Below are 15,587 nucleotides of genomic sequence, written 5' to 3'. Positions count from 1 at the left end.
GAAATCATCATTCCTATGCCTGTTCCAAATCCAATGATTTCATACAAACTTGTGTGAAATTTTTTATAGATTTTCGGCGCTAAGGCAACCATGTGCATATTGTTCAATGGATATAGATATTTAGTATGATTCAATTTAAAATTTGTAAGTAAATGAGAATGAATTGTTATGTCAGCTTTCTGCTGTTCGATCAGTCCTAGTTCACCAGTTGATGTACCATTTTCGAAAATCTTTCCAAAAGTACCTTTATTTAGAACCGGTACAAAAACAACTGTCGCATTTGTCAATTTTACTATGATATTGATGAATTTAGCTAAAACTCCTGTAATGTTTACGACCTCTCCATATTCATCGTAAACATAGTCCGAAAAATCTCCATCTCTAAAAACTCCTATTCTTATTGGATACTTTTGAAAATTTATATATCTAGTTTCAACTATTTTCATGATGGCTTGATTTGTTTGTGATAAATGTGTTTCATTCAGAATAAAATTATAATAGAGACCTCTTTGATTTTGTTCATTAAATTCAACAGGATCGTATATGATGATATTAAGATGAGAATAGTTTGGCTCTTTCAACACGCATATTACACTTTGTAATTTAAATCTTGACCAAATAATTTCAAGTAATTTTCTATATTCATTAAATGCATTTTCTTCAAAATATAATAATATACGAGTACTAACGTTATTGTCTGAAATTATGTTTAAAATTTTAAAAATATTGTTAACTTGTAAATTTAATAACGATACACCGATTTGATCACAATTGAACTTTTGGGAATTAAAAATATATTTCACTTCGTCGAAGAATTTCGTTGAGTTCCTGCAAAAAAATATATATAACTTTCACCAAAGTAAAAAATATAGGTTCTTTGACAAAAGAGCAACTTTAAGAGGTTCAAAATATGAATATACATAAGAAATAGGTTCATAAGCTGAGTTAAAACTCGAATCAGAGAAAGTACTCACAATTTTAATTTAAAATTTACAGTTGCTATTCCATACAAAGAAATCGGGAATTCATCATAGAATTTCATATCATCAATATTCTCAAAAAACACTACTGCTTTTCTGTCCTGAAATAAATTAAAAGATTAATTTAAAAAAACTAGACAAGAAATAAAATTTAAAAAATCTTACCAAAAAGTACTCTTCCATGAAACGTTTTAGCTTGATATCTTCTGCATTATAAATGTTTGTCCAAATATGTTGCAATGACCATGATTTCCCAGAAAATGCAAAATTTATATATATAATAATGGACGTTGATGCATACATACTTCTTGTTGTGAAATAGTTGGTAAATACATATGCTAATATTGGTTGGTATATCATCATTCTCATCAATGCATTCAGATAAACCATATTATTCAAGAGATATCAATTTTCAGGTAATGTTTATCGAAAAATATAAGGCATTAAATCTATTACTAATATTTTTATTTACAGAAATAAGACACACATAATTTGAATTCATTAATCTACATTAACGGAACAATGCACATACTTTCGGATATCATAATAATGTTATGATACAAGTCTTCCATGGTAACATAACATTAATCAAATAAGTGCATGTTGAAAATTTGGTTATTTTGGTGTGACAAAAATAATAATATAATATAAAAGATCAACACAGAAGAAAGGTGCTTTACATTGTTTTAGTGTCGCGCTACCTCACCAGGAGGACTACTGTGCGCAAATTCATCTCTTAAATAAAAAAAAGATTCAACAGTTCTTCACGAAATCAAAAACATTCACGAATTGTTCATCGCCATCGTAAAGTAAAATTTTATTTGTATAATTGTAATTTGATTTTAACATGAATTTGAATATTAGTCAAGGTCCTCAGCGTACCATCACTAAAATGATTATTAGATGTGTAAAATGATGAAATCCATTACATGTTATTTTTTAATTATTATCATTATTACGATATTTTTACACCTATCTTAATTCTTTACGATACCTTTTTCAATTGGGCAAGTGAATTTGGTTAATACATATCTATTAGGATCGTCCTTAATATGGACGTTTTCGAATTTCCTTGCTCCTAAAAGTTGCTATTGTTGTAAAATTTCACTTGTCGCTAAGTTTTATAACAAATGGAACTTTATCCATAGAAACTTTGGTTGAAGTGCGGACTATCTCAAAGTTAATATTAAGGGCTAAAACTTTGAGAGATTTTTTTTTAACAATTTGGAAACATTTGAGTCCCTGGGAGCAAGGAAATTCAAAAAGATCCATATTAAAAACCATCTTATATTGTTAATTTGTCAAGAAATAGTATATTAACTCAACAAGAAATATTATCAGAGAAAAAAAATTTAAGATACCGTAATAAAAAAATAATGAATACAAATCTTCTAACGTAAAATACACTTTATCTTCAACATAGATTTTCGATCGAAGGCGGTATAACCGCCATGTAAATTTTACATCGTTGAGTATTTTCACGGTTAAGCCATGAAACCCGATGCAATCTCCGAAAAATGTCATTCGTTTGAAAAAAGGTGATTTATTCCATATCAAAGGCGCAGAGAACCACTCCAGAAATTTTTCAGAGACAGTGTATGTGCTCATTTCTCCAGTTCTTTGTGATATAAAATGGTACTTCATATACTCGGTCATAATCGAATTTGTGAATAATACTGCATTTTCACCTTGAGAAATTTTTATAGCTGCTGGTATCATTTGATCAACAAAATGAGCTTTCATCAATAATTTGTCCTTCGTTGTTAGAAGATCCGAATAGTAATTAGTCATGCCAAGTAATTCAGAAGCCATGTACACTTTGAAATTACTGTCTAGAATATCTTGTAAAGATTTAAACTCTACAACTTGATTTATTGCAAGAATTCGAAATATAATAGCTTGATATGCAAAGCAGATCATCATACATTCCAATATGAAAGTTATTATTAACAATCTCTCAGGTGTAGAAGTTGGCAAAGGTTGTGATACCATAAAAAGAATACCAAATAATGGTAAAATATAATCGGAGGCTGTTGTCTCATTTTCTGATATTTCTCTTTGTTTCAGATCACATAAAACTTGTCTTACAGCAAATACCATAATCAACGAAATCATCATTCCTATGCCGGTTCCAAATCCGATGATTTCGTACAAACTTGTGTGAATTTTTTTATCGATTTTCGGCGCCAAGGCAACCATGTGCACATTGTTCAATGGATATAGATATTTAGTATGATTCAATTTAAAATTTGTAAGCAAATTAGGATGTATTGTTATGTCAGCTTTCTGCTGTTCGATCAATCCTAGTCCACCACCTTTATTTAGAACCGGTACAAACACAATAGTAGCATTTGTCAATTTTTCTATAATATTGATAAATTTAGCTAAAACTCCTGTAATGTTTACGACCTCTCCATATTCATCATAAACATAGTCCAAAAAATGTGCCTCTCTAAAAACTCCTATTCTTATTGGATATTTATGAAAATTTATAAATCTAGTTTCAACTATTTTCATGATGGCTTGATTTGTTTGTGATAAATCTGTTTCATTCAAAACAAACTTATAATAGAGACCTCTTTGATTTTGTTCATTAAACTCAATAGGATCGTATATGATGATCTTAAGATTGGAATAGTTTGGCCTTTTCAACACGCATATTACACTTTGTAATTTAAATCTTGACCAAAAAATTTCAAGTAATTTTCTGTATTCATTAAATGCATTTTCTTCAAAATATAATAATATACGAGTACTAACGTTATTTTCCGAAATTATCTTTAAAATCTTAAAAACATTTTTAATTTGTAAATTTAATAACGATACACCAATTTGATCGCAATTAAATTTTTGAGAATTAAAAATATATTTCACTTCGTCGAAGAATTTTGTTGAGTTCCTGCAAAAAAAAATTATATAAAATTCACCAAAGTAATAGAAAATATAGGTTTTTATGATAAAAGAGCAACTTTTGCAAAAACATAAAAATGTAGTATGATATAAAATCTGGACAGGTTTAACATAAGAATATTCAACTTAAAATATATTGAATGTGATAAACGCTTTTCAATTTTAAATGTACTCACAATTTTATTTTAAAATTTACAGTTGCTATTCCAGACAAAGAGATCGGGAATTCATCATAGAATTTCATATCATCAATATTCTCAAAAAACACGCTTTTCTGTCTTGAAATAAATTGAAAGATTTATTAAAAAAAAATAGACAAGAAATAAAATTTAAAAACGTCTTACCAAAAAGTACTCTTCCATGAAACATTTCAGTTTGATATCTTCATTATAAATGTTGTTTGTCCAAATATGTTGCGATGACCATGTTTTCCCAAATATTGCAAAATTTATATAAATAATCATGCAAGTTGATGCATACATACTTCTTTTTCATAAAATAGTTGGTAAAAATATATGCTAATATTGGTTGGTATATCATCATTCTCATCAGTGCATTCAGATAAACCATATAATTCAAGAGATAGCAATTTTCAGCTAATATTTATAGAAAAATATAAGACAATAAGGCATTAAGTCTATTACTAATATTTTTATTTACAGAAATAAGAGTCTACACACATAATTTGAATTCATTAATCTACATTAACGGAACAATGCACATACTTTCGGATATCATAATAATGTTATGATACAAGTCTTCCATGGTAACATAACATTAATCAAATAAGGGCATGTTGAAAATTTGGTTATTTTGGTGTTACAAAAATAATATCATATCATAAGGTAAACACAGAACAATTCTGCTTCAATCTGTATTAGTATTGCCTTGCCTCACCAGGAGGATTACTGTGCGCAAATTCATCCCTTAAATAAAAAAAGATTCAACGGTTTTTTACGAAATCAAAAACATTCACGAATTGTTCATCGCCATCGTAAAGTTAAATTTTATGTTTATAATTGTAATTTGATTTGAACATACATTTGAGAACGAGTCAAGGACCGCAGTGTAGGATCACTAAAATGATAATACTAGATCAGGTGTGTAAAATGCCATGTAAAAATCGATTTCATGTTATTCATTTGTGTCATTATACGATAATTCTTACACCTATCCAATTGGAATTGGAAATTATATTTAATATATAATTAACTTCTTTTTCGATCAAGCATGTGAATTTGGGTGAGAGGTTTTATAATTGTTGAAATATATATATGAGCTGTATTATATTGTTACTCAGCCAGGGAATAATATATAAACTCGGCAAGAAATATTATGAAAGAAATTAAATTTAAAATACTGTAATAATAAAATAATGAAGATAAATCTTCTAACGTAAAATATACTTTATCTTCAACATAGATTTTTGATCTAAGGCGGTATGAACGCCATGTCAATTTTACATCTTCAACTATTTTCGCCGTGAATCCATTGAACCCAATGCACCTTCCTAGAAATCTTAATCGTTGGAAAAAAGGAGATTTCTTCCATATTAAAGGGGCAGAAAACCATTCCATAAATTCTTCCGATACGATGTATGTGCTAATTTCTCCAGTTCTTGGTGATACAAAATGGTGTTTATAATACTCAATCATAACCGAATTCGTAAATAATACTGCCTTTTCACCTTGAGAAATTTTTCTAGCTACTGGTCCAGTTTTGTCAACAAAATGTGCTTTCATTAGTAATTTGTCCTTCGTTGTTGGGGGATCCGAATAGTAATTATTCATGCCTAGTAATTCAGAAGTCATATACACTTTAAAATTACTGTCTAGAATATCTTGTAAAGATTTAAACTTTACTATTTGATTTAATGCAAGAATTCGAAATATAATAGCTTGATATGCAAAACAGATTATCATACATCCCAATATGAAACTTAATATTAATAATCTTTCATTTGGCGAATTTGGCAGAGGTTGCGATACCATGAAAAGAATACCAAATAATGATAAAATATAATCGGAGGCAGTCGTAGTCGTCTCAATCTCTGATATTTCTCTTTGTTTCAGAACTAAAAACTGACGCACAACAAATACTAAAATTAATGAAATCAGTATCGCCAAGCCGTTTGTAAAGCCAATGATATCATACAAATTAGTCTGATATTTTTTATAGTTATTCGGGGCCAAGGCAACCATGTGCTCACAGATCAATGGATATAGATATTTGGTATAATTCAATTTAAAATTTGTGAGTAAATGAAAATGTATTGAAATATCAGCTTTCTGCTGCTCGATCAATCCAAGTTCCCCAGTTAACGTACCATTTTTCAAAATCGTCCCAAATGTACCATTATCTGGAACCGGCACAAATGAAATCATCGTATTTGATCATTTCATCATTATATTTATATACTTGGCATAAGCGCCTGAAACGTTTACGACCGCTCCATGTTTATCATAAACATACTCTGAAAATCCAGGATCTTTAAAAATTCCTATTCTTAATGGATATTTTTGAAAATTAACGAATCTATTTCCGAATATTTTCTTGATGGCATCATTTGTTTGTGATACATGTGTTTTATTCATAATAAGATTATAATAGAGTCCTCTTTGATTTTGTTCATTAAATTCAATAGGATCGTATATGATGATATTAAAATTTGAATAGTTTGGCCTTTTCAAAATGCATAGTACATTTTGTAATTTAAATCTCGACCAAATAATTTCAAGTAGTTTTCTGTAATCTGCTTGCAAATACAATAATATATGTGTACTAACTGTATTCTCCGAAAGTATCCTTAAAATTTTAAAAATATCTTCAACTTGTAAATTTAATAATAAAACACCAATTTGATCACTATTTAAGTTTTGTGAATTATAAATATATTTTACTTCGTCGATTAATTTTGAAGAGTTCCTGCAAAGAGGAATTTGATAACTTTCATAGAAGTAAAATATGTTGGATGTACATTAGGGCGGGTCGATTTAAAAGACGCTTAGGCACATATGATTTTCGGATATTAGAGATCAAAATAAGATACTTTGCTTAAGATAGGGGTTGAATTTTGAAAAATACCGTTTTAACCCATTAAGAGTGCTTCAATCGCGTCCTAATGTATGACAAACCCCAACTAACTTTGGAATGCCGATCGACCCATGCCTCTTGGACCTACCCTTAGAGATCTTCCATACAAAAATCGCAAAAAATCATCGTTTTTTGGCATTTTACTCACCATTTTTTTTTAAAACCATTTTTCAGACATTAATTTATATACGCACAAAAACTTTTTCACAAAAAAATAACATTTTTTGAATAAATTTTTCCAATGCATTTTGTCTCTCTGTTTCTATGCTAGCTACAGGCTGTTACGGCGACGATATTAGAGCCGTGCAAAATTTTCCAGGCTTGAAAGCAAAAAAGACTTCAAACAAAGATTTAAAAGTTTTACATAGTTTCATTTACATATTTTATAATAAATAAACAGAATAAAAATAAATCGCTGATTTTTGTCATGTAGAAGTACCCAAAATGCAACTTTTGTATGAGGGACCTACCTCTAAAGAGAGGTCCCAGGGAGTGAACCATGTGCATGGGTAGATCGGCTTTCCAAAGTTTACTGGGGTCGGTCATACATTTGGACACTATTTGGGCGCTCTAAATAAGCCAAAACAAGATTTTCAAAATTTGACCCAATCTTTGGGCGAATGCACAGGACATCAGAATTCACTTTGGAGATATGGTCTCTTCGAAAAACTATCTTATTTTGATCCCTAGTATACGAAAATCATATGTGCCATTTTTTACTCATATAAATCGACCCGCCGCAATGTACATATTGAGAATATTTTTCAACTAATTTCTTATAATAAGAGCATCAAATCATAAATATAAATGTAACATGATATAACTGTACAGGAAATATACATAAAAAATATAAGAAAAATGAGTTCACAAGCTGAGTTAAAATTCGAATTACTAAAAAATAACGTAAAAAAAGTCTTTACATTGTAGTGCAACATTCAAATAATTCACGTTGTAGCAAATATGTTTTGTCTAATGAGCTTTTAAGTTTACTCACATTTTTATTTTAAAATTTACAGTCGCGGTTCCAGACAAAGATATTGGAAATTCGTCATAAAGATTCGTATCATCAACATCCTCAAAAATCACTACTGCTTTTTTGTCCTGAAATAAATTAGAAACAGTTATAAAATAGATGAAATATGGATAAAAAAGTTTACTTACCGAAAAGAACTCTTCCATGAAACGTTTCAGCTTGATATCTCCTTCATTATAAATGTTGTTCGTCCAAATATGTTGCATTGACAATGTTTTTTCTAATAATGCAAAATTTATATAAATAATGATGCCCGTGAATGCATACATACTCATTATTTGTGAAATAATTATAGAAATATATATGCTACTATTGGCTGATGGTCTTCGAAACAAATATTATGGTATATCATAAATCTCGTCAGCGCATTTAAATAAACCATTGTCATTGAGAGATATCAATTTTCAATGTTAATATTTTTATTTGCCAAAATATGTGCCTACATACATAATTTGAATTCATTAATCTACATTAACTGGACAATGGACATACTTTCGAATATCATAATAATGTTATGATATCAGATTTCCATGGTAACATAACATTAATCAAATAAATGTATCTTAAAAATTTGGTAATTTTGGTGTTACAAAAATAATACATCTTGAGAGGTAATATTAAATCATGGGTTTTGCCATGTTTTAGCGTTGCGTTGGCTCACCAGAAGGACTAAGCAAGAAAAATACAACGGTTCTCCACGAAACCAAAAATATTATTAATAAAATTATTCATCGCCATTTGTGAAATAAAAAAAATTATTTCCATAACTGTGTCAATAATAAATTTGATAACGAGCCGTAGTGCACCATCACTAAAATATTATTAGACCAGGGATGTAAATTACATATAGTATATCAAAATCCATATCATGTTGAAATACTTAACTATTTTTTAACTTGATGATGAGATATACTGTAGAAGAACAAAAATCTCCCACTAAACATGAAACCATAATCCACGTAATTTTTGTGACGAAAAACGCTCATATTGTACGAAACATTTACGTAAATAAGAGAAAACAAATATCTTTTTTTACGAATTATGTGTACGTAACACAAATTACGGTGGTATTTCATAAAAAATACGATGTTTCTTTTCAAATCGGCATGCAAATTTCACGCAGGTGTACTGGATTTCATTTTTTATTTGTGAATAAATAGTATATTACCTCAACAAGAAATATTATGGAAGAAAAAAAAATTAAGATACCGTAATAATAAAATAATGAAGATAAATCTTCTAACGTAAAATACACTTTATCTTCAACATAGATTTTTGATCGAAGGCGGTATAAACGCCATGTATATTTTACATCGTCGAGTATTTTTTCGATTATGCCATTAAACCCAATGCGTTCTCCTAGAAATTTTATTCGTTTAAAATAAGGAGATTTCCTCCATATCAAAGGGGCAGAAAACCATTCCATAAATTCTTCCGACACGATATAAGTGGTAATTCCTCCAGTTCTTGGTGATAACAAATGGTATTTGTAATACTCGATGATAACCGAGTTCGTAAATAAAACTGCCTTTTCACCTTGAGAAATTTTTTTAGCTACTATTTCGGTTTTTTGAACAAAATGAGCTTTCATTAATAATTTGTCCTTCGTTGTCGGAGGATCCGAATAGTAATTAGTCAGGCCATGTAATTCAGTAGTCATATACACTTTAAAATTACTGTCTAGAATATCTTGTAAAGATTTAAAGTCTACTATTTGATTTATTGCAAGAATTCGAAATATAATAGCTTGATATGCAAAGCAGATCATCATACATTCCAATATGAAAGTTATTATTAACAATCTCTCAGGTGTAGAAGTTGGCAAAGGTTGTGATACCATAAAAAGAATACCAAATAAGGATAAAATATAATCAGAGGCTGTCGTCTCATTTTCTGATATATCTCTTTGTTTTAGACCACATAAAACTTGTCTTACAGCAAAAACCATAATCAACGAAATCATCATTCCTATGCCGGTTCCAAATCCGATTATTTCATACAAACTTGTGTGAAACTTTTTATAGTTTTTCGGGGCCAATGCAACCATTTGTATACAGGCATATGGATATAGATATTTAGAATGTTTCAATTTATAATTTGCGAGGAAATGAAAATGTATAGAATAATCAGCTTTCTGCTGTTCGATCAATCCTAGTTCCCCAGTTGACGTACCATTTTCCAAAATCGTCCCAAATGTGACATTATTTGTAACCAGCACAAAATCTATCTTTGCATTTGATCATTTTATTATTATATCGATAAACCTAGAATAAATGCCTGAAATATTTACGATCGCTCCATACTTATCATAAACAAAATCTGAAAATTGTGGATCTCTAAAAATTCCTATCCTTAATGGATATTTTTGAAAATTAATGAATCTATTTCCAAATATTTTCATGATGGCTTGATTTGTTTGTGATATATGTGTTTCATTTAAAATAAAATTATAATAGAGACCTCTTTGATCTTGTTCATTAAATTCAATAGGATCGTATTTGATGATATTAAAATTAGAATAGTTTAGCCTTTTCAAAACACATATTACATTTTGTAATTTAAATCTCGACCAAATAATTTCAAGTAGTTTTCTGCAATCTGCTTGCAAATACAATAATATCTGAGTACCAACGGTATTTTGCGAAATTATCCTTAAAATCTTAAAAATATCTTTAACTTGTAAATTTAATAATAAAACACCGATTTGATCACTATTTAATTTTTGTGAATTATAAGTATATTTTATTTTGTCGATTAATTTTGAAGAATTCCTGCAAAGAGAAATTTGACAACTTTCATCAAAGTAAAATATATTAAATGTATATATTGAGAATACTTTTCAAATAATAATAAAAAAGCGTCATTTGCAAAATCATAAAAATAATTGTCATAAAATCTGGAAAGGTTTTATATATGAATAAAATATTCAAATAATTCACGTTGTAGCAAATAAGTTTTATCTATTAATGTACTCACATGTTAAATTTAAAATTTACAGTCGCGGTTCCCCAGACAGCACAAGACATGCCAGGGAATGTCCCACTTGTCCTCACAATCTCCTAATATCGCGATATCCTATGAATATCCTATGAATATGCAACGGGACGTCTCAAAACCAAAGGACTCGAGCAGGTATAACGAACGGTTCAGAACATGTCGCTCCATAGACCTTATACAATTTCAAAATTGTATAAGGTCTATGTGTCGCTCTCATAATACGCGCACGGCTTGAGACCTCGAAACGTATATGTTTGTCCCTTTCTCTTTCGTCGCGTCGGTTTTGCGTCCTTCGTCCTTTAAGGTTAAGCATATAGCGTCTATATGTCGAATTATCATAGTTTTTTTAGTAATTGAGTAATAATAGTGAAAATTTTATTTGCTTTATATAATTATATGAGCGTGTGTTATAAATAATTAATATTATTTATCAAAATACTCTAAAATTGAGTAATAATAGTGGAAATTTTATGTGTTCTATATAATTATATGTGCGCGTGTGTTATAAATATTGCAGCCAACATATTGAAAAGGGGGCAGATATAAACGATGGTAATTAAAGCTTTCTGTATACTGTTATTTGAAATACTATGTTACTAGTACAAATAGAATTTTTAATTTAATGCTGACATTTCTACCCTGCCAGCTTATCCAGCAGCCATGCCTAATTTTGTATCAAATGCTGTGTTTGAAAGAGAATTAACAAAGAAGAAAAGCTCTCCACTATGTTTGTTGGAGGAGCTTCAACTTATGGAGGCTATATTTCTGAGCAAAGATATCAAAATACAATTGGTAATCAAAAGTTTATATAGATTTATTTTTATTTGTTAACTTTATCATATACTAAACAAACTTTCTCTTTATATTCTGTATTTAGCCATCAGAGTCCAGCTATGAAAATCCATTTTTGATGATGGTTTGGACAAAGAATTTTGCTAGGGACGAGGAAAGGGCAAAAATAAATTTTGTGATCTAGTGCCTTGCGATGTCATCACAGGTAATTTATATATTTTATACTTATGATGTGTTGTAAATTATGAATTAAACTAATATATAATTAATTCCAGGAATTGCTTTGAAAAATTTGCCGCATGAGACATAGTTTACTGTTTCAGAGGCTGCAAAAAGCTGGCTGCGATGTGCCAATAAATATTATACAAGGTATTTTTGTGAGATGTGTACTATATGTTTTTCCTATTTACAAAAAAATCATGATTATTGACTGGTTAGTTGTATCAATGTTAGTGCAAAATTTGTGCTGTGTACACATTTTTAGATGTAAAAAACAAAGTTTAATATTCACTCGTAATGACATCAAATTGTGTCGATATATTTGGAATTAGAGATTATTTTATAAATCTCTGTCCATTTTGATTGATGTATCACTCTTAAAGAACTTACTCATATATATATACATATATATGCATTTATTCATTTGTTTTCTATTTCAGGAGAGAAAATCAACCATGAACTAGGATTGAATGCCGAATTAATTATATTTTTAATATTGTAAAATAAGTTATTTTGAATTAAAGTTGTATATATTAAATTTTGTTATAAAATTATCTCAGGATTTTGTTATTTTGTAATAAAAGTTTACTTTGTGAAATTGTGTTCTTTTAATTCATTTTATTTAATTTATTTAATTATAATTATTATCTAAAAAGTAAAAAACAATTCCATAATTATATCCTATTCATGTCCGGTTTATGTCCGGAATATCCCGCGCGGGATATCCTACAGAACGTCCCATAGGTGCGACATATTAACATGTTTCGGATAAGATCAGGATAAGCGGGATATCCGTAAGGCTATCGCAGGGACAATGAATGTCCGCGCGTGGATATCCTGTGGACATTCTCCGGGATGTCTTGTGTTGTCTGGGTCCAGACAAAGAGATCGGAAATTCATCATAAAAATTCATATCATCAATATCCTCAAAAACCAGTAGTGCTTTTTTGTCCTGAAATACATTAGAAACTGTTACAAAAAATAGATAAAATATAAAAGAAAAGCTTTACTTACCGAAAAGAACTCTTCCATGAAACGTTTCAGCTTTATATCTTCTTCAATATAAATGCTGTTTGTCCAAATATGTTGCAACGACCATGTTTTTTCAAATAATGCAAAATTTAAATAAATAATGATGCAAGTAGATGCATGCATACTGATTATTTGTGAAATAGTTGGAAGTTATATATGCTAATATCGGCTGATTTGTGTCTTCGACACAAATATTATGGTACATAATAAATCTCATAAGTGCATTTAGATAAACCATAATTTGTGAGGGATATCAATTTTCAAAGTTATTACTTTTATTACCAAAATTATGTGTCTAAACACATAATTTGAATTCATTAACCACATTAACGGAACAATAGGATCCTTGAACAATGGACATACTCTGGGATATCATAATAATGTTATGGTATCAGTTTTCCATGGTAACATAACATTAATCATGAATGTATGTTGAAAATTTGGTAATTTCGGTCTCACAAAAATAATAAAATTATATCGTAAGAGGTAATATTATATCATGTGCTTCACTATAGTGAAGAACATATATGTTCGCGGCCTCACCAGAGGGACTAAGCAAAAAAGATTCAACGTTTCTCCAAAAAACCAAAAATATTTATAAACTCTTCCTAGTCATTTGTGAAATAAAAAAATTATTTGCATAAATGTGATCTACGAATAAAAAAAATAAGAACGAATCAAGAGCCATATGGAGCATCACTAAAATAATATTATTAGATCAGGTGTGTATAAAGTCATATATATCAGAATACATATCATGTTAAAGACTTAACCATTTTAGAACTTGATGATGACACCTATAGAAGAACAAAAAAACATGACCGTAATATCTACGTAATTTTTACTAAAAAACGCTTACATTGTACGAAACATTTACGTAAGTAAAAGGAAACAAATATACATACTCTTTTTTACGAATTGAGTGTACGTAATATGAGATACAAAGGTATTTCATAAATTCATTTTTTATTTGTGAAAAAATAGTATATTACCTCAACAAGAAATATTATGAAAGAAATAAAATTCAAAATACCGTAATAAAAAAATAATGAAGATAATTCTTTTAACGTAAAAAACATTTCGTCCTCAACATCAATTTTTGATCTGTCGAAGTATAAACGCCATTTAAATTTTGCATCTTCAAGTATTTTCACATTAATGCCAGTGGATTTAATGCATCCTTCTAGAAATGCCACTCGTTCGAAAAAATGTGATTTCTTCCCGATTAAAGGTCCAGAAAACCATTGCATAAATTCTTCTGATACAATGTATGTGGTAAATTTTCCAGTTCTTTGTGATATAAAATGGTATTTAAAGTACTCAATTATAATCGAATTTGTAATTAATACTGCTTTTTCACCTTCAGAAATTTGTTTAGCTACTGTTTCTGTTTTTTGAATAAAATGAGCTTTCATTAATAACTTGTCCTTTGTTGTTGGGGGATCTGAATAGTAATTAGTCAGATCAAGTAATTCAGAAGTCACGTATACTTCAAAATTACTTTTTAGAATATCTTCCAAAGTTTGAAACTCTATTACCTCGTGATTAATTGCAAGAATTCGAAACATAATGGCTTGATATGCAAAGCAGATTATCATACATCCCAATATGAAAGTTATTATTAACAATCTTTCGGTTGTAGAAGTTGGCAAAGGTTGCGATACCATAAAAAAAATACCGAATAGAGATAAAATATGATCAGAAGCAGTATGATCGTTTTTTGATATTTTTTTTTGTTTCAGAACATGTAATAATTGTCTTACAGCAAATACCAAAATCAACGAAATAAGTATTCCTATGCCGCAGCTAAATCCAACAATTTCATACAAACTTGTTTGATATTTTTTATAGTTTATCGGTGCAAGGGCAACCATGTGCATTGCATGCGTTGGATACATGTATTTTGTATGATTTAATCTAATATTTGTAAGTAAATGAGGATGCATGGACAAATCAGCTTTCTGCTCCTCCATTAATCCTAATTCCCCAATAGACGTACCATTTTCAAAAATCGTTCCAAATGTACCTTTATTTGGAACCGGCACATAAATAGCAGTCGCATTTAACATTTTTATTATTAAATTTTTGTACTTAGCAAGAATTCCTGCAACGTTTACGACTACACCATATTCATCATAAATATAGTCCGAAAATTCTCGATCTCTAAAAACTCCTATCCTTATTGGATATTTGTGAAAACTGGAAAATCTATTTCCAACTATTTTTGTGGCAGCTTGATTTGTATGTGATATATGAGTTTTATTCAAAATAAGATTATAATAGATGCCTCTTTGGTTTTGTTCATTAAATTCAAAAGGATCGTATATGATGATATTAATATTGGAATAGTTTGGCCTTTTCAAAAAGCATATTACATTTTGCAATTTAAATTTGGTCCAAATAATTTTAAGCAACTTTTTGCATTCACTAAAATCATTTCGTTGCAAATATAATATTATCTGAGTGCTGACGCTATTTTCCGAAATTATGCTTGAAATTTTTAAAATATCTTTAGCTTGCAAATTTAATAT

Source organism: Ctenocephalides felis, unplaced genomic scaffold, assembly GCF_003426905.1.
Source record: "Ctenocephalides felis isolate EL2017-DRISC unplaced genomic scaffold, ASM342690v1 CF-g0.4_SCAFFOLD_03571, whole genome shotgun sequence".
NCBI lineage: Eukaryota > Metazoa > Arthropoda > Insecta > Siphonaptera > Pulicidae > Ctenocephalides > Ctenocephalides felis.
The sequence above is the reverse complement of the archived record's forward strand: the minus strand, read 5'-3'. Positions refer to the sequence as shown.